Consider the following 20034-nt stretch of genomic DNA (forward strand, 5'->3'; position numbering starts at 1 on the left):
ATCCCAGGTTCAGTTTCCAGTGCCTGCTAAAGTGAAGATAAGCAGAAAGCACACAACAAATGGACACAGAGAGCAGACAGCAAGTGCAGAATAACGATGGGGGGATAAATAAATAAAAATAAACCTTAAAAAAAAATCAATGGAGCATATAGGTGTTGGAAACTGAGGTACAGTGGTCTCACAAGGAGAGATGTGCTGTCTCCATGCTAGTGCTGTCTCCAGGCTATGCTTGCAACCTAAGGAATGTGGTAATTAAGAGTTCCCAGCAAATGGATGAAGCTGTTAAAGGCTGAAGGAAAAGATGAGCACATACCTTTTGTAGTGAATAGAACACTTAGAATTTGTACCTTGAGATAAGATTTTTTAAAATTCCTTAGACTATGGGTAATGGTGCTTGTTGGCACGTAGGCTACGTGTTCCTGCTTGTTGGCACGTACACTGGGGTATATAGAGAGCCCCTTGTAAACAATGAAGTTGTCTGAGGAGTCATTACTCGCAGACCCCCTGATCCCAGCTCTCTCGCTTGTTGCTTCCCCCTTTTCTCTTTCTTTCATTCCCGATACCCTTCGGTCCAAATCTCTGAAATATAGGCAGTGTGTAATAATAGAAAACAGGGCAATATGCCAAGCACTCAATCTTAATGTCTGTACTTCGGGCCCTTATTCCTGTGAAAATGAAACTTAGCTAAACTACAATTAATGCATAAAAGAGTTGCCTCCTGAAAACTTCTTTGTTTCTCAAAAGTGTTGCCAAACTCTCTAAGCCAAAATCAGCAAATAAATTTACTACTTTCCCCCTAAGAGGGGACAAGACTCCCGGGAATGTCTCCCTGGCACCAAGGGATTATTACCAAGTACCAACAGCCATGCATCTAGAAATAGACCTTGATCAAAAGGTGGAAGCATTAAATAAAAGACAGTTTTTCTGGCTAAGAGATTTCAAAGTTAGTAGGGAGGTCATTCCAGAAGTTATGCTTATGCAGGTCTCAGGCAGATTTCACTAACTGCCACAGTAAACAAAACCTCAAAAACTTTTTTTAAACTTTATTTTTAAAGAAGTGTTAGATTACAGAAAAGTTACATCAAAAATATAGAAGATTCCAATATACCCCACCCCGACCATCTCTCACATTTTCCCCTATTAATAACATCTTACATTAGTGTGGTACAGTTGTTAAGAAAGTGCAACTGCAGTATCATGCAGAACAATTCCAATGCCTTAAAAATGCCGTGTTCCACCAATTCTTCTCTCCTGCTCCTCTCAGGACCAAGGATAACTGGTTGAGGCATGACTCCTGGGGATGATCCTCTTTGCCCTGCAGGGATTAATACCAAGTGCCAACCAGCGATGCTGGGCTTTGTAGACTAACTCTTCACTCACTGCTATAAAGCATGAACTTAACACATAGAAAATATTATACCTGGATTAATTTCAGGTATTTTAACTTTATAGTATTAAATGCAATGAATCCTTTCTCCTTATTTTACATTATTCTGAATCTAAATTTAAAGTAGCAGTGCTAGATCTTTGGATTCCACTCCTGTCACAGAAAAATTAAATGGAATTACTTGGTTTTAAAGTGCTTAGTAATAACTTCAGTATAAAACTAAGAAGTACTATGAAAAGTGAATCACCAACATTTAACTGTTGGTACTTAGATTTTGCCCCTGTTATTGTCTAAAAGCCAATTTCACTGAATCATATTCGTGAAAATGGAATTAACACTCCTAATATCCTTTCAATCTATTAATATGATTCTGGGCAGAGATAAAACAGCCAGTGAACCAAAGCCTACAAGTGTTCCAGAAACACATCTCTTACCTGCACCTATGCAGAAGGCCAGGGAGGTAGTAAAAGAGTAACTTGATCACACAGTTGTAGCTCTGTAGCACAATACAGAAGAATGCAATTTTAAAATGCATTAAGGCAAGCGGACTTGGCCCAGTGGTTAGGACATCAGGCTACCCACATGGGAGGTCTGCCATTCAAAGCCTGGGCCTCCCTGACCCATGTGGAGCTGGCCCAGGCACAGTGCTGACTGTAAGGAAATTCTCTGGGCCAGAGTCAGAAACAGGCTTTATTGGAGGAAAACCTGCAGGGCAGTACTCTCAGGTAAGGAGAGGAGCGTCCGCTTTTCAGGCTGTGGGGAGTTTTTTATAGGGCAGGTAGGCTTAGCTGGTGTGGCTTGATAAGGTTTCTATAAGCGGGCATACACAGAAGCAGAAGTTTGCGGTTATCATGCAGAAGCAGAAGCTTAGGATCCGGGCTAGCCAGGCGGCTTTCTCCTATCTGGCTTGGCGGGCCGGGGTGTGTGGGGGAAAAGGGGAGGGGGTAGGGTGAGAGTTATACACTGACATGTGCAAGGAGTGCCCTGCCATGCAGGGGTGTCTGCCGTGTAGGGGAGCCCCATGCGCCAGGAGTGCGCCAAGACTGCGCCCCCTAAGGAGAGCTGCCCAGCTCAAAAGAAAGTGCAGCCTGCCCAGCAAAGGCGACAGCACACAGGGAGAGCTGACACAACAAGATGACTCAACAAAAAGAGACACAGATTCCCATGTGGCTGACAGCAACAGAGGTGGACCAAGAAAAACGCGCAGCAAATAGACACAGAGAACAGACAACTGGGGCTGGGCTGGAGGGGGGGGGGGGGGGGGGGGAAGCGGCCGGGGGGGGGGGCGCGGAGAGGAGAGAAAGAAATAAATCTTTTAAAAAATAAAATAAAATGCATTAAAGTTGCTCTTGTAAATGCCTCAAATGCATATTCCAGAGTTATTGCCCATACTGAAATTTAAATAGGATAAGAAGTACATTTTTTAAGAAAAGGAAAAAATATATTTACAGCTTTTGTCAGTTTTTAAAAATTTGTTATTGGTTATGAGTTCTTTGTTCATTTACAGTAAGCATTCAGCATTCAATTTGTGTTTTAATTAAAGCATCCCCCAAATTAAATATAATCCAGGCCCCACAAACTCTGCATCGACCATTGCATAAGCAGAGAGAGGAAAAAATTCTAAAAACGGAAGACTGCACCATGAAAAACGTGATTACGTCTGGTCTCTAAAATAGTTTTGTGAAAAATATACCCACAAATCTATATATTTTATGCTAATGATAAAAGCCTTTTGTTAATAAGAGGAGTAGTTGTTTTAAAAAGGAGACCGAAAAATAAGTAAGAAAACAATTAAAACCCAATCCACCTTTCCCCGGACCAAACTATCCCCCGAGAGACAGGCTGTTGAATTATCCTCCACCTGCCAACACTGGTTACACACACGCCTGGTGCGTCCTGCCAGCTGTGGGGGTCAAGAAAACTAAGACAAACGCTCAAGGGGAGCTCCTGGGTTTCCAAAGGCAGAGGAAGAACAACCCGACCCGCCCCGAAGTCCTTCCCTCCCCCACCCGCCCCCACCCGCCCAAAACGCAAAAAGCGCGAATACTTTCAGTTCGCTTCTCTCCACGGTCTCCTCGAGGGGCTGACTGTGCCGTCCCGCTTGCTCTGGGGCTTCGGAGAAGATAGTCGGGGTCTCGAGGTGCCCCGCGCAGAAGAGCGCAAGGAGTGAGCAGGCGCAGTTGAGGAATCGTCTTTCCGCCCCGGTCTCATCGCCCGGGTCAGGTAAATTCTTTTCTAAACTCTGTCTTCCACGGGTCAGGTAAATTCTTTTCTAAACTCTGTCTTCAATGCAAATGTCCCTTGGCTGACCAGTGGCTCAACTTCGGAGGCGCAGTCTCCACCGCGCAGCGGGGGCAGCGCAGCCTGAGCGAGGCGCGGGCGCGCGGTGGTGGCCTGCCCCGCGGGCGCTGGTCCAGCGTCTGGGTCAGGACCAGAGGCGGCTGCGGGGCCGCAGCGCCCGCACGGTAGCCCCGGGCTGCGCTACTCCTCCTGGGGCGTCCCCCCAGGGCTGCAGCGGGTGGTCCCTGGAAAGAGCCTGGGATGGCCCAGGAGGCAGCTGCCCTCCTCTTCAGAAGGGGTGGCCAAGTCCTTTCTCGGATTGAGGGAAATGTTTCTATATCCATGGATATTTTTTTCGGGCTCTTAATGGGGATTTACCTGATGATGTAGATCGTAAAGTAGAAGAGTTAAAGGAAGGAGAGCTACAGCAGGAACCTGTCTGAGACTGATGGATGTGAGAGAGAGTTAGTGAGAAAGAAAGGGAGGAGCAGAGAGAGTGTGGGCAGACTGGAGTCAGCTGCCTGCGTTCAAATACTGGATTGCTGCTTTACTAGCTTCGTGACTGGCAAAATGCTTACTCTATCCTGCCACAGTTTCATCTTTTGAAAAAAAAAAACAATGTGCTAGGCATATTTGTATTAATTACCTCATAGGGCCATTACAAGTACTAAATGAAATAATATTTGTAAAACACTTAAAATCATATTACTATGCCTATATATCTTACTTTTTGACAATATCTAATCAGTTACTCATAAATTTAATCTGGGAGCCCTCCTTGGATGTGACACAGATTTGTGTTCAAATCTTGGTTCTGACTATGAAACCTTTAATCATGTGCCCTATCTATGCTTCCTTTATTTTATCTCCGAAGAAAGGATACAATTTTTTCAATATTAGAATTCTTGTCAGGATCAATAAGATAATGTTCTTAAGGCATCTGTGTCATTTTTTAGAGAAATGAGTCAGTGGAAATTAGTAGCATTCTATGTGACCTCATCCACATAAGCAGGCATTGTGGGCACAGTGGCCTAAGAGTGTATCATCTTCCAATATTTTCACTTAGAACTGCACAAAAAGTAAAAAGTTGATATACACATGTGTAGTGGGTTGAACAGCAGCCTCCAAAAATACACTGCCTACTCCTAAGTGCGAGTAACTAAAAATGTGACCTTATTTGTATGTACAAAGGGTCTTGGCAGATGTAGCTAAGTTAAGGATATCGAAGGTGGGTCCTGTATACAATGACAAATATCCTGATGGGAGATTGTCAGGGAGATTTTTCCAAGACAGAAGAGAAGACACACACAGAAGAGAAGACCATGTGATTGGAGTTATGCAGCCTCCAGCCAGGGAGTATGTGGAGCCAACAAGAGCTGGAAGAGGTAGGGAAGGATTCTCTCCTAGAGCCTTTAGAGGGGGTGTGGCCCTAATGACTCAGGGATTTGAAACATCTGTCATCCAGAATGTGGGAGAAGAATCTATTTTTGTTTTAATCCAGGTAGCTCACTTTGTGGTAATTTGTTGCAGTAGTCTTGGAAAATGAATACAACAGACCACACTCAGGATGCTGATAAGTGCCTTGGATACCCAAAGCTAGAGATGAGCTGGGAATCTCCTATTGCACTCACAGGCTCTTCTGGGTTTGCAGGTCACCTGGCAGCCGTACTCACCATGAATTCGCCCATTTGTCTGGTGGAAAACAAGAATGAACATCTGTTGGTGAACAAGCAGGCTGTTCAGATTCTTGAGCACATTTCCCAGCCTGTGGTGGTGGTGGCCATTGTAGGGCTATATCGCACAGGCAAATCCTACCTGATGAACCGGCTGGCAAGACAGAACCATGGTGAGTGCTGGCCCAAAATAGGGGCCAGTAGCTTCATCCCAGCCGTGTCTTCGTTTCTTAAGCCTCCACCAGCAACACTGGAAGGAAGAACCGGACCTTTTGTGATAAACAAAACTTCCAATTCTAATTCTCACCAGCAAATTGTCTTCCTTACCATAATCCCTTCTGTACTGGGAAATATTTAGTGAATATTGTTCAAACCTGAAAGTGAAACATCATGCAGGAAGCTTTGTTAATCAGCACACCAATGCCTTACCAGGCAGCACTTTTCATATTTCAGGGGGAGTGACGAGAACTAGAACAGTGGGCACATTGGGGGGTGCTTTGTAACAAATAAGAACAGACAAGGTGTAGTCCGGGGAGTGTTGTGCTCCTCCCTGGGAAGGCTGGCCACTTTCTTGGGAACTGACACAGAAACCTTAGAATGTCCTGACTGGGGAGTGTTTTGTTCCTTCCTGATGAGGCTGGCCACTTCCTTGGGAACTGATGTAGTACTCATAAGTTGGATCTATAGTTCATTGATTAGGAGCTCCATGAAAGGTGTAGTCCTTGATCAGTCCAGGTGAATTCCCACCCTGGGAGAGGGTGATCTGTACAGGTTCACCTGTTGCTTTCAATTGAGACTGTGGTATGGGCTGCTGATTCTGGGCTTCCCAGCTGTGAGCTAGATGTTGCTGAGTTTGTATGCAAGACTGTTCTATTTATCTGTCATTTTGTGACTCTACTCAATATTGCTTTAACCTTTTGACTGGTTATGTTATTCTTTTTTCTCACTCTAATTATCAGTATAGACTTATTAAACTAGATATGCATATATATATTTATTTTGCATCCAATTGGGACTCTGGCTAGAGGTGGGCCAGGTATATTGGTGTGTCCCCCAGTTTGGTGAGCTTATATCTATAGTATGTATATCATAAAAGATTATGATGCAGCAGTTGAACCCCTGTTTGTAGACAATCCTTTGCTTACTTTTTATTCTCCCAATTATTAACGGAAGTGTAGTAAAATAAATATATATCTGTGTTTTGCTTTCTTAGGCTTGAGTTAATTAAGTCATTATATCAATCTATAGACATATATATATATAGCAAAGCATTAACAAAGCATTTTATTTAGCAGAACACCCTCTCATACTCTTTGTTTTAAGACTGTTAAAGAAAATCTCTCTGAATAGTGCTCAGAATCCCACACTGCTTTTACTAGTTGAAGCCCTGAACTTGTGCAACATATCTCTTGCTTATTCTTATTCATGCATGACAAACATGCATGGTCATCTTTCACCTTAAAAATCCTTTCTGGACTCCATATTTTGAGGTGGGTAACACTCATAGTTTTACTATTTTTCAAAGGGAAGATATATTTTCCTCAATGTCCTTTTTCCATTCCTTCTCTTCTCATGTCTCTGGTCAATCCACTCTTTGGTGGCCTTGAAACACAACCTTCCAACTTCTTGTTTGGTTACCAATTGCCTCTCTTTCCTTCGTTTCAGTGGATGCCTACTTTACTTTCCTCAACTCTTTGAGAGAGGTGACACACATAATAGGAAATTCTTGTTGATCTATTGAAAGCATCATCTTGTTTCCTGGGGCACTTAGAATCCCACAGGCCTGATTCTGTAGCCCCTGAGCTTCGGGGCTACCTGCTGTCACAGTGTGTTGCTTTCTCCCCGCCCCTGCAGGCTTTCCACTGGGCTCCACGGTGCAGTCTGAAACCAAGGGCATCTGGATGTGGTGTGTGTCCCACCCCTCTAAGCCGGACCATACCCTGGTCCTTCTGGACACTGAGGGTCTGGGGGATGTGGAAAAGGTGAGACAGAGGCATATACAGTGAATTTTATGCTGGATTTTCTCCTTATATCTTCTTGATTGATGTGATCTGTTCCTGAAATCCTGATATGCAACTGTAGTGAAAGATGCAAATTTGCTCTCTTTGACCCTTACCTCTAGGTAAGATCAGATATTGGGATGTATTAGGTAAAATCTTTTACTAGTTGGCCCAGGAGTGAATGATTTGATTCCACTTCAATACAAAATTATTGAACAGTTGAGTTCCAGACCTCAGCACTTAGTACTGCAGTTATTAGGGAACACAGTAAAGGCCCTGCTCTCAAAGAGCCTTTATCCTGTTGAGGACACCACATGTGTGCAGTCAGAATTAATAGAGTGCTCATTGGGAAAGAAGCAGGTTGGGTAGAGGGAGAAGCTGCATTCAAGATAAACCTTTGGACTCCAGCGCTTCCATGGGAGGCTCTGTGGCCTGGATGGTCCGAATGGCTCCTATAGGGATGCTGAGTTGGGACTAGAGTTTGAGGCTTCTATCCTCTTGGAACTGGTCAATCACTGAAGGGCTCCCCTCGAAGCCTTTCACACTAAGGGGGCTGACAGTTGAGGGCCACCTCTCAATAGCAGTCCAACAGCTGTCCTCCAGTCCTGAAGGGGCGGGGTGGGGGGCAAGGCAGCATATCACAGATAAGACTCTTAAATGTTAGAGTAACTGGGTAGGAAGGAGAGCGGCAGCAGCCCCCACCCAGGGGATCAAGAAGGCTTCCCTTCCACGCTCCAACCTACTGGAAGACATCTGCATTTAGGGCTGGAGCTAAGGGAGCTGGTCTTCATTTCCTAGGTAAAGCTTATCAGCTGCACACACACAACACTCAGGAAGGCTTTGCTCTAACTCTGACTGCACTGACATCAGAAGGCATGTGCTTAAGCTACAAAATCATTTTAGACGTACTTCTGGTATTTTAGCTGTAGCGTAAATGCACGAAATGAATGATTTCCCTCTCTGTCTTTGTCTTATTTGGGAATTATTTGGAAAGCATATCTAAAATGCTATTGTCTGTAATTCTACTCAAAGAGAAGTTAGAAATTCTTTGTTAACATTCAAAACCGTATCTCAAACATAGCTATGGCCTTATCTATATATAAGTAATTGTTTGTTATAGTCTCCTTCTTATCCTAATTTTAAAAAAATTAGCATTTGGAGAAAGAAAGTACTGTGGTGCTATTTTCCCCCACACTCCCATATCTATTCTTCTATGTGTACATCCCACTGTTTCCATTGTTCAAAGAATCAGTGCCAAATATTACACACTATGTATAGTAGAAATGATTTGTTGATAATGGTATAGTTTAAGCAATGCTATAATTTATTCAAACAAGTTTGCCTGACCTTTAAGGCCTTCATCAGCCTGTAACAGCTCACTTTCTAGTCTAGTCTTCTATATCCACCTTCTGTTTTTCCTTAATAGAATCATCATTTTTAACTTAATATTATGGCTCCAGATTCCTCTATTTACCTTCATTACTAAAATTTAAGCTGCTTGCAGATATTGTCATTTGTGTTGCCTTGTTTTTTTTTCATGCCTGTTTTCCACTGCTTTAAAACAGTGATCTCAAGAGTAACAATTGCCATTATTTCTTTAGATTCCTGACCCTAAGAGCACTGGGAAATATCAAGAAGCTGCTTGTAAATAAATTATTGAATGTAACTGGATAAAATTGGAATCCCCTGTTGTGCCTACCATAGTATATTTCTTGGAGCTTATGACCAATAAATGTGTGTTGAATGAATATGTGAATAGATCTACCATTGAATACCTAACTGGATCCCAAGTATTGTACTAGTTTTATTTATATATATATTATTTTCCTTTATCTCATTGAGGAAAAAAAAAACAACAAGAGTATTAGAACTCTCTTACAGACAAGAAAACTGAGATTACAAGAAATGTTGTTGTCATGGTCCCAGCTGAGATTCACATCATGTCAGTCTTCGTAGCCTGTCTTTGCCCATCTGGTATGTTAGCTGAAATATCTGACCGATGGAATAAATGTCTGGATGGGTTTCTAACGAGTGGCCTCCTAAGTCCCCCACACTAATGTATGCTCCAGGGTGACCCTAAGAACGACTCGTGGATCTTCGCATTGGCTGTGCTTCTGAGCAGCGTTTTGTCTACAACAGCATGAGCACCATCAACCACCAGGCCCTGGAGCAGCTGCAGTATCCTTCAGAACCCCGCCCAAGGTCATTGGTTTAAGGGCATGGAGGCTGGGTGAGAGTCTTCTCTACCATGTCGTTGCCTTTGGTAAATGGAGGTGGAACAAGGCAGAAGAGAAAGTTTGAATTTTTCTAAGGGAAATGTGGGCATTTTGGGGTGGGAGCTTCTTTTCCTTAGCCAAATCCTAGCTACGTGACAGAGCTCACGAAACTGATCAAGACCAAGTCCTCAACCACACCTGAAGAAGTTGATGATTCCACAGACTTTGTGAGTTTCTTTCCAGATTTTATCTGGACTGTACGAGATTTCACCCTGGAGCTAAAGTTGAAAGGTCACCCCATCACAGAAGATGAGTACCTGGAGAATGCCTTAAAGCTGATTCCAGGTCAGATCATGATCTAGCAATGGATTTCCAGGAGGGGGTGGGATCTACTGAACAGGGTCAGTCACCTCTGGGATTTCATTTGCCTTTGTATGTGATGTTAGATTGAGTTCAACAGACATGGTGACTGGGAGGTGTCTTGAAACACTCTAGGGACTGGAGGTGAAGCTCACCCAAGAGGACAAGAGCCTCATGTACAACATTATTCAAAACCAGTTTGTGCTTCTCTTGATTGGTACCTCAAGTACCCAATTACAGTGTGTGCTACAACTTTCTGAAGACCAGATACTTGTTTTTAATTTGGTGCCTACATTGTTTGAGGAAAACAGCTAACCAGATACTTGTTACATGTAAAATCAGGATGAAAAGCATTATCTAATTAAAAAATACATTCCACTCATTCATCTCATTCTTCTCAATGACACGCAAAACTTTCCAGTGCCTGGATAGTTCATCTTGTACAAAAATGACTTTATGCTCTAAAAAATCTTGAAGAAATATGTCTTTTCAATCTATACCCTTGTAACATTTCTACTAATCATCATACTATTTATTGTTCCTTCTCAGTCATACTTTCTTTTCTTTACAACATGTTTATATATGCAATATTTTTCAAGGGAAATCCTTTTATTGGTTGCAGTTATACAGATTGTTATCTGGTGAAACTACGAGAGAAATATCAATTAGTATATCATCATTCTTTCTTTGTTTCATTCATGCTTTCTTAAAACCTTTATTGAGAAATTGGCTAAGCACAGCAATGGCCCTATCAATTCAAAATAGTCCTTGTCCTCTAAGAGTCAAATTCAATTTGGTTACATTTAGTCTTCAGAGGATTTTGGTAAAAGTTGGTAGCACTATACACATTGTTTTTAGTTTTCCTGACTTAACCAGTGTGTCATCCACTTTTTTCTAAAATTGTCCCATTATCTTTGTTTGTGGCTTTTCTCTTGATTTGGTCCCACACTCAATTTCTATATAGGTTTGAGTAGACTGAAAATATGTATTTGATGTCCCTTGCATCCAGCCATTTATATTGGACACGATGTTTACTTCTGAGGGTAACAACCATAGATTTTTTGTTGTTTTTCTTGTTGTTTTTCACTTAGGAGAGATGCTGCCTCAAATTTCTCTCCAGAGTTATGTCATTGGCATAAGTTTGATTTGCAGAGACCTATTGAGTGTTGATATTAAAGAAGTTCTATAAACATAAAAGTATTCAAAGATAAAAAATCCCTAGCCATAAGAATCTTCAACTCCCTTTACCCAATGTGCCCATTGTAATCCCTGTTTTTTCCTTCCCTCAGGCATGAGTGCCAAAATCCGATCATCCAATTTGCCCAGGGAGTGCATCAGGAATTTCTTTCCAAAACGGAAGTGCTTCATCTTTGACCGGCCAACAAATGACAAAGAGCTCCTAGCCCATATTGACGATGTGTCAGAAGACCAGCTGGATCCTCATTTCCAGGAGCAAACAAACCGTTTCTGTTCTTATATCTTCACCCATGCCAGAACCAAGACCCTCAGAGAGGGATTCATGGTCAATGGGCCTCGTGAGTCCCTTTTTTGCCTTTCTGTCCAGCCTAGTAGGTGTTGAATATATTATGTAATGAGGTTCTCAGTAGTTTTGTTTGAGTCTATATAAATGTATGGGTATGCAAGGTATGGGTATGAAGAAATGTGGATAGTTTTATATGTATCTCTTTTTGGTGAGTTTAAAAATCCCTCTTCAAAATTGCAAATTCTGAAGGCTTTCATGTATTTCATAGAAAAAAAAACAATTTGGGTAAAATCTGGGTATAAAAACAGAATGCTGTCCACTTAGGGCTCTCCTATATGATGAGTTTTCCCTGCAAGGAGATTATGAAGATATTTTTGGGTATTGAAAGCAGTCCAGAAGTAAATATTACCATTAAGTCTTTGGAAATACATTGGATTCCTAAAATTAGGCATACATATAATCTGACGTACGCTGCATCATGTCTACATGTATAATCTGCTGTCTCTTCAATTTCTTTCCATGGAAAATTATTTTAATGCTATGTCTAAAGTATGTTAGATGAAGGTGCATGTTTAATTTATTGAATATGTGACCTGAAAAACCATAAAATAAGAGTTAATAGGAAAGTAAAGGTGATGATCATAAAAGGAGGTAGGGTCTGATTTGTGTGTGTGTGTGTGTGTGCATGTGTGAATTTAGAAATGTAGTCTCAGAATCCTGGAACCTTTGAAAGAGAATTTTTAATTTATCTGCTGAATTTTGTACCTTATCCAGGACTGGGGGCTCTAGTGGTGATCTACGTGGATACCATCAACAGTGGAGCGGTGCCTTGTTTGGAGAATGCAGTGACAACGCTGGCCCAGCGTGAGAACTCGGTGGCCGTGCAGAAGGCAGCCGACCACTACAGCGAGCAGATGGCCCAGCGAGTAAAGCTCCCCACAGACACGCTCCAGGAGCTGCTGGATGTGCACATGGACTGTGAGAGGGAAGCCACTACCGTCTTCATGGAGCACTCCTTCAAGGATGATGAACAGGAGTTCCAGAAAAAGCTTGTGGTACTTTCCCTTACTATGTAAACTTTGTGACTCTTTCCCTAAAGGAATTAGGCCTAGAGCTACCCTTATAGACTTCCTGGGTCATCTCTCGCTCAAGGATTCTACTTACAGTGGAATATATTACCCCCCCCCCCTTTTTTTTACCCTCTTTAAAGATTGGACATTTTATCCAGTAATTTATATGACCACTGAAACAAAGTGAACACTTAAGTGAACACGTTGATGGATTCAAAGCCTACATAGAACACTCACAATTGAACCCTGAGCTTGTTGCTTTTTTTGTGCACACTCTGCGAATTTTAGGAAACTAAAATTTTCTTTTCAGATGCACATTCCAGGCCATCCTGTAACTACCATTGCTCTTGTTTGATCATTGTGCCATTGAAGATAGAATCACCTAATGCTGCAGCAGCTAGGAACCACAAAGATCATGTGATGCAACCCCATGCATGTCACAGAAGAGGAGCCTGAGACCGAGGGGCATTAAGAGGGTTTTTAAGTTGGGAAAGAACCAAGTCTCCTGATTCAGATCCATTCTGTGTCCTACCCCACTAGAATGTTTTTCTCGGGAAGACCGCGGTTCAACCCACTCTTCTACTAGTTTCTTTGAAATTTGATTTCCCCAGTACGTGTGTTCTGGTGACTTTCCTTTCCTTTTCCCTTGCAGGAAATCATAAAGAATAAAAAGGAGGCTTTCTTGCAGCAAAATGAACAAGCATCTCTTACATACTGCCAGGCTAGACTGAATCAGCTTTCAGAGGCCCTGATGGAAAGTATTGCAGCAGGAGTTTTCTGTGTTCCTGGAGGGCACAAATGCTACATAGAAGCAAAGAGAAGGATTGAACAGGGGTATTGGCAAGTGCCCAGGAAAGGAGTGAAGGTGAGGAACAGCAGAGCATGGGGAAGCTGACAGAGTGGATCAGGGGGTCTCTGGAAAATCTGAGAGCCCAGGCCCTGTTGTGAGGAATCAGAGATCATGATACTTTTAGCTTCTAATGTCCAGTATTTGCTCTTTATTCCTGATCAGAGTAGAAATGTTCATCACCTATGAGAGAGTATGCATATCAGAAATCCAGGAAAGACAGACAGAAAGTATCTATTTCTTCATCAAACTAAGTGGCAAGCTTTGTGCCAGGTCCTAGGATTTATGATTTAAAGTGAAAGACTTTACACTTCTGATCAAAAGTGAGAGTCAATTGTAGGCAATTGCATACAGAATATAATGCTCTGAGTCCTGTGATCCTGGCTGGCACAGAGAATGATAAGAAATGTAATAATAGTAATACAATTAAGATACATTGAAAATTTATTGCCTATACAGCTGATAATAGTGTAAAGCTCTTTTCCCTAAGCATTTAAATTAAACCCTCCATGGTACCAAAACATCTATCCTTATGATCCACATTTTAGAGATGTCATGTGGAAGACACAGGCCAGTTAAATAGTTACATAAATTTACACATCTATCAGTGGCAGGGGAGGGGCAGCATTTCACACTGTAAAGGTATCTTACGAAACCTTGAGGGGAGAGCAGTGTAGATTTTCAAGTATTTGTACATGTTGTTCAGGTCAAGATGTTATCTGAAGTTCAAAGTACTGTGTATACTTCAAAATATATACAATAGCACATAATTTTACTAGCTGGGCACTACAGCAAGTATTACGATATACCAAAGAGAAAGCATTTGGAGAGACAGACCAGAAGGAAATATGAGAATCTCTGTTCACACTAAGGAGCTTAGACCCCTTGTAGGAGCTTCATGGAATATTAAGCAGAAAGAAAAAAGACCTATACAGACTTGACTGTGCAGAATTAATCTCCATGGTGGAATTTTATGTTCTTTGCTCTTGTTGGTTTCTCAGGCAAAAGAAGTTCTCCAGAGCTTCCTGCAGGCACAGGCGGCAATAGAGCAATCCATCCTGCAGGCAGATAGAGCCCTCACTGATGGAGAGAAAGCCATAGCAGGTACAGGCACAAGGCCTTGGGGGGGGGGGTGGAGGGGGCGGGGTTCCTGCCATGTCCTCTGGCAGCTCTAACAGGAAGACATTCCCAAACAATGAGGCGCTCTCCTTCTGATCACACACTCTGCTCAATCTGAAAACTACAAGGGAGGTGTGGTTGTACATCCAGCTAGACACCGATTTTCCCACCACAGCTGAACTCTGCTCTGGGTGGTGTGAACACTGGGTGAATTCTGAGATTTCCCACTCTACCTTCGATCCGTTTGGTCTCTGATATTAGGAGGGTTGAACTCACGCCTGAGCTATTATTTCATTACCATTCTAATACTTTCATGGGCTAGCGGAGCGGGCCATGAAAGAGGCAGCTGAGAAGGAACAGGAGCTGCTGAGGCAGAAACAGATGGAGCAGCAGCAGGAGATGGAGGCCAAAGAGAGGAGCATGCAGGAAAATATAGCCCAGCTGAGAGAGAAACTGGAGAAGGAAAGGAACAACGAATTGAGAGAACTGGAAAGAATGCTGGAGCATAAGCTGAAGGTAAGTCTGGCTGGGACCTAGGTTGTCCTGAATGTCATTGTCCTGGTACTTTGGGAAGGAAGGGAAGCTGAATGCAAAACCATCTAGAAGAGCGCCATTCCAGTTCACTGCCTTTCATCGCAAAGTGTGTTCAAAATAAACATCAATCAATTTGTTTTCCCAAGGTCCCTGCCAATTATCAGGAACCCTACTACCAACCAAAGACTTTGATTTAGAACTATCAAATGTGTCCAGTCTTAGAAACATGGTGAACTGAGAGCTTATAACATTGTTGTATTTTGTCCAAATATGGAGAACCTGTCCAAGTCACTATACCACAGCGGAATTGCTCTCTTCTCCCATCAGAAAATGTGTATGTCAGATTTCTATATCAGCTTATAAGTTTCTGTTATTTCTAAAATATGAATGGGCGTACAATCCTGAGTGGGATTGAGAATTGGTGCCTTTGTACCTATGGGTCCCTCTCAGGTGGCATTTTACCACTGGAATATCTCACATGCCTGACTTGGCACCCTTGCAAAAAACTAATAATGGTGGGTGACTATTAATAAGGTTGTAAACTATGCTTCCTTTTACTGTCAGTGTCCAAACCAGATGTTAATCCTGTTGCAAATTTTCTCCTCACATTATCAAAGTAATGTAGAGACTGTTTTACAAAGTTCTAAATGCGTATTTTGAAAAATGAGGATTTCTAAAATTTTACATCCCTCACCATTTTTTTAGGTCCAAGAGGATCTGCTTAAAGAAGGATTTAGGAAGAAATCAGAGGAGATGCAGGCACAGACAAATTATTTGCAAAAGGTTATTGATTCTGCTAAAAATGAAAGTATTCCTTTGATTTTACAAGGTTTGGACAGAATTGGCTCTCAGTTAGGTTCAATCCTCAATGTTCCAGGCGGAGTAATGAACCGCATTTTAAAAGGCATTACCTCATGGTTTAAAAAGAAGTAGATGTTCTTTGTAGGAAAGTATAGAACGTGGATATATTCTTGTCTTGTTTTTGGCATATATGATTTTCCCTTTCATTCTTTCAAGTTTTAAGTGTAAAAAAGTGACTACTTATCAGTAGGATGTAAGTACCTGGCACATTGGATAGAATAAATTTTGGTATTATGAGTTAGTTTAAAGTAGAGCCCAACAAAGGTTTAGAACTGGGGTCAGCAATTTCTAGCTTGTGGGCCAAATCTTACCTGCTACCTATTTTTTCTTTGTTTGTAAAGATTTATTGGAATATACCAAGTTCATATGTTTATGTCTGCCTTTGAGTCACAAGGGCAGCGTTGAGCAGTTACAATGAAAACTGCATGTCTAACAAAATCTAAGATATTTACTATCTAGCTCTTGAGAGAAGATGTTTTTTTGGCACCACTTTAGAAGATAGGGTGGAGAAATAGACTAAATTTGCTATAGCAGTTAAACACTTGAAATAAACTTATCAAAAATGCTAGTGATAGTCACAAAAAGAATCATACAAAGTGTATACATTCAAGTCAATTCACGCTTAATTTAATGTGTCTCAAATGAATAGGTATAAAGGTTTTTTTAGAAAAATGAAGTTAGACTCCATGAAAGTTTAAATTCAAATGCTTTACCTATTTTTAAAAATTGCCATAGGAATATAGAAGAGGAGTAATGAAGATGGACCACATTTACCTTTTCTAAAAACCTATTGTAGAGCTGCAGTAATTAGATCAGTGAAATACTGGGGCACAACATCCAAATAGAGCCATGGAACAGGTGATATATTCTGGATGTAGACCCAAATACTTATTGAGCTTGTCCAATTCAAAAGTATCATTTCAGATCAGTGGTAAAAGATGCCTGTTTGATAAACTCTCAGATAACAGCTATGTAGAGAAAGCAGAGTATAGGTCTTTAATATAACTTTAAAACAGCGATTTAAATTCACAGCTGAACATAGTCTTTCACATGAAGAATGAAATCATATTGGTAGATATTAGACAGCTAAAAAAAGTCTGGACAGTGATGTTCATAGCAGCATTATTCACAATTGCTAAAATATGGAAACAGCCCAAGTATCTATCAATCGATGAATGGGTAAACAAAATGTGGTATATACATACAATGGAATACTATTCAGCTGGAAGAAGGAATCAGGATGCATATGACAACATGGATGAACCTTGAGGATGTTATGTAGAGTGAAATAAGTCAGACACAAAAGGACAAATATTGTATGGTCTTTCTACTATGAACTAAATGAGTAAACTCATGAAGGTAAACTATAGGAAATCGAATATAGGTTGAAAATGGAAGCTGATACTTGATGTATGTAGAATTTTTAATAAGGTTTATTGCAAATGTGTGGAAATGAATAGAGTCGATGGTAATGCACTATAGTGATTATAACTAACTGCTGATTTCTAAATATGATTGTGGCTGAAAGGGGTAGTCTGTGGAGGTAATATTTCAATTGAAAGGGAGCTAGAGAATAATATGGAGAATGTGTAATATAGTGATTTTGGTGGTGTGTGAAGATTGTGGATAAGGGTATTAATATAAGAATGATATTCCTTTACAAAGTGTTAACTATATAGTGATACATGGGAAAATTATAACGTATCTTTATGGATTGTAGTAAATTGTAATATTTTTGCTACAGTGTCAAAGAAAATATGTCAATTCTAAGGGACAACAAACGGATGGATAAAGGGGTATGGACTTTTTCCTTTTAGAGTAATAAAAACATTTTAAAATTGACTAAGGGATGACAGCACAACTCTGTGATGAATATGAGAGCCACTGAGTGTATACTTTGAATGGATTGTACATGGAACTGTATAACATGGAACTGTATAACACAATGAATCCTGTGGTGAAGAGTGGACTATAATTAACAGAACATGAGAACATCTCTCACTAACTATAACAAGTATATAATACTAATTCAAGGTGTCATTACCTGGGTGGTTTGGGGGAAACAAACAGCAAATGTAAGATACTGACTATAGTTAGTAGTAATGTTTTGAGGATGATCTTTCATAGTTTGAACAATTGTTTCCCAACAATGTTGTGAACTTACAAAACAAACATACATATCATCATACAGGGCTCCCCCACATTCCCCCACCACCAACACATTCATAAATGCCTAGACAAATAATCGCTCATTTCTTCAGGAGGTATTCATTTTCATGTCTTGAGGGCCAAATACAAAAACAGTAAAGCACAGGAAATTCTACAAGGGTGATTGATGGAATGAATGAACAAATATATAATGGTTGGATGAACTAATAATTGGAACATTTTCTTTATCGTTTAGAGCAGGGGCTCTTGACAACAGGTTTGTGAGCTTAACTTTGAATTAAAAAAAAAACAACATTATTCTTGTGGGGACGTGTTGGTGCAGTGTGACATATTTATTAAATTATACATAGTGTTGTGTGGACTTACGAAGGGGTCCGTAGTTTTCACCTTACTGGCAAAGGGGTCTTAGAGTAAAAAAGATTAAGAATCCCTGATTTAGAGGGTTGATAAATCTCTCTCTCCTTAATTGGCAGAAAGATATTCTCAATATTCACTAGGCTCATAACATCCATAGGATATTGCATGATATACTCTTTGATTCCTCATTGGTGTGATTTATGTTTTCCCCCTTTTTCTAATCATTCTGAGTGGGCATGCATTTTATTAATAGTTTTTAAATAAGAAATGTTATTTTCTCTTTTGTTCTGTGTTTTCAAATTTATTAACTTTCTTTTTTACCTCCATGATTTTCCTCCTTCTTCATATATGGCATTTATTTTCTTCTTCCTTTTCTTGTTTACTTGGACATAAGCTTGGATCAGTGATTTTATTTATATATTTATTTTTTCCAAATTCTACTCAATTTATTCATTTTTTAAAAAATATTACATAAAAAAATATGAGGTCCCCATTCACCCCCACTGCCCCCACCCCACCACTCCCCCCACAGTAACACTCTCCCCCATCATCATGACACATCCATTGCATCTGGTGAGTACATCTCTGGGCATCACTGTACCCCATGTCCCATGGTCCACACCATAGCCCACACTCTCCCATGTTCCAGCCAGTGGGTCATGGGAGGACATACAATGTCCAGCAATTGTCCCTGGGGCACCACCCAGGACAACTCCAAGTCCCGAAAATGCCTCCACATCTCACCTCTTCCTCCCATTCCCCGCACCCAGCAGCCACCATGGCCACTTTTTCCACACCAATGCCACATTTTCTTGACTATTAACCACAATAGTTCATGAATAGGATATCACTAAGTCCACTCTAATCCTTACTGTATTCCTCCTTCCTGTGGACCTTGGCTTGGTTGTGTCCATTCCACATCTGTGTCAAGAGGGGGCTTAGATTCCACATGGATACTGGATGCAATCCTCCTGCTTTCAGTTGTAGGCACTCTAGGCTCCATGGTGTGCTGGTTGACATTCTTCAACTCCATGTCAGCTGAGTGGGGTAAGTCCACTAAATCAGAGTGTAGGAGCTGAAGTCTCTTGAGGCTCAGGGCCTGGCTATCATATTGTCAGTCCAGAGATTCAAATCCCCTAGATATATCTTAAAACCCAGCACCAACTACAATTCCAGTAAAGTAGCAGGAAAGGCTTGTGAAAAGACATCCCATCTGAGTCCAGCTCCATCACGCAGAAACACCAGCTCCAAAGAAGGGCCAACTCAGTCTCGAAGCCAAACTCAGCATGTAAATGCAATGCCTTTCCCCCCAGCGTGGGACATGACACCCGGGGATGAGCCTCCCTGGCACCGAGGGACCACTATCAACTACCAACTGATGATGTAACTGGAAAATGACCTTATACAGAAGGTTCAATGCGGATCAGCAGAATATCCCTGTCTACATAAAATAACATGACTTTAAAATGCTGTTTGACCTAATGTAAGAGGGAAATGGAAAGGAGAAATGAGTTTATATGGCTACGAGTCTCTAAAAAAGAGTCTGGAGGCTATCAGAAGGATTGCCTTTATGCACAACTGAGCAGAGTCTGAGGAGACAGATAAAGCAGATACAACCCCCAGGTATTGGTTCCTTTGAGGGCTAAAGTGACCCATGGGAGTTATGGTCATGGCCGAT

General features: G+C 41.2%; 1 long non-coding RNA gene and 1 pseudogene across 1 annotated transcript; one reads left to right on the forward strand and one right to left on the reverse strand.

The window, feature by feature from the left end:
* Positions 1–1115: 1115 nt before the first annotated feature.
* LOC131279716 (uncharacterized) lies at positions 1116–3705 on the reverse strand. The gene is made up of 3 exons (XR_009187150.1): positions 3435–3705; positions 1822–1883; positions 1116–1315 (listed from the first exon to the last, which is right to left on the reverse strand). It is a non-coding gene; the product is annotated as an uncharacterized lncRNA (long non-coding RNA).
* Positions 3706–4333: 628 nt separating this feature from the next.
* LOC105744416 (guanylate-binding protein 6-like) lies at positions 4334–18296 on the forward strand (annotated as a pseudogene).
* The last annotated feature ends 1738 nt before the right edge of the window (positions 18297–20034 follow it).

Source organism: Dasypus novemcinctus, chromosome 9 (genome assembly GCF_030445035.2).
Source record: "Dasypus novemcinctus isolate mDasNov1 chromosome 9, mDasNov1.1.hap2, whole genome shotgun sequence".
Classification (NCBI taxonomy): Eukaryota; Metazoa; Chordata; class Mammalia; order Cingulata; family Dasypodidae; genus Dasypus; species Dasypus novemcinctus.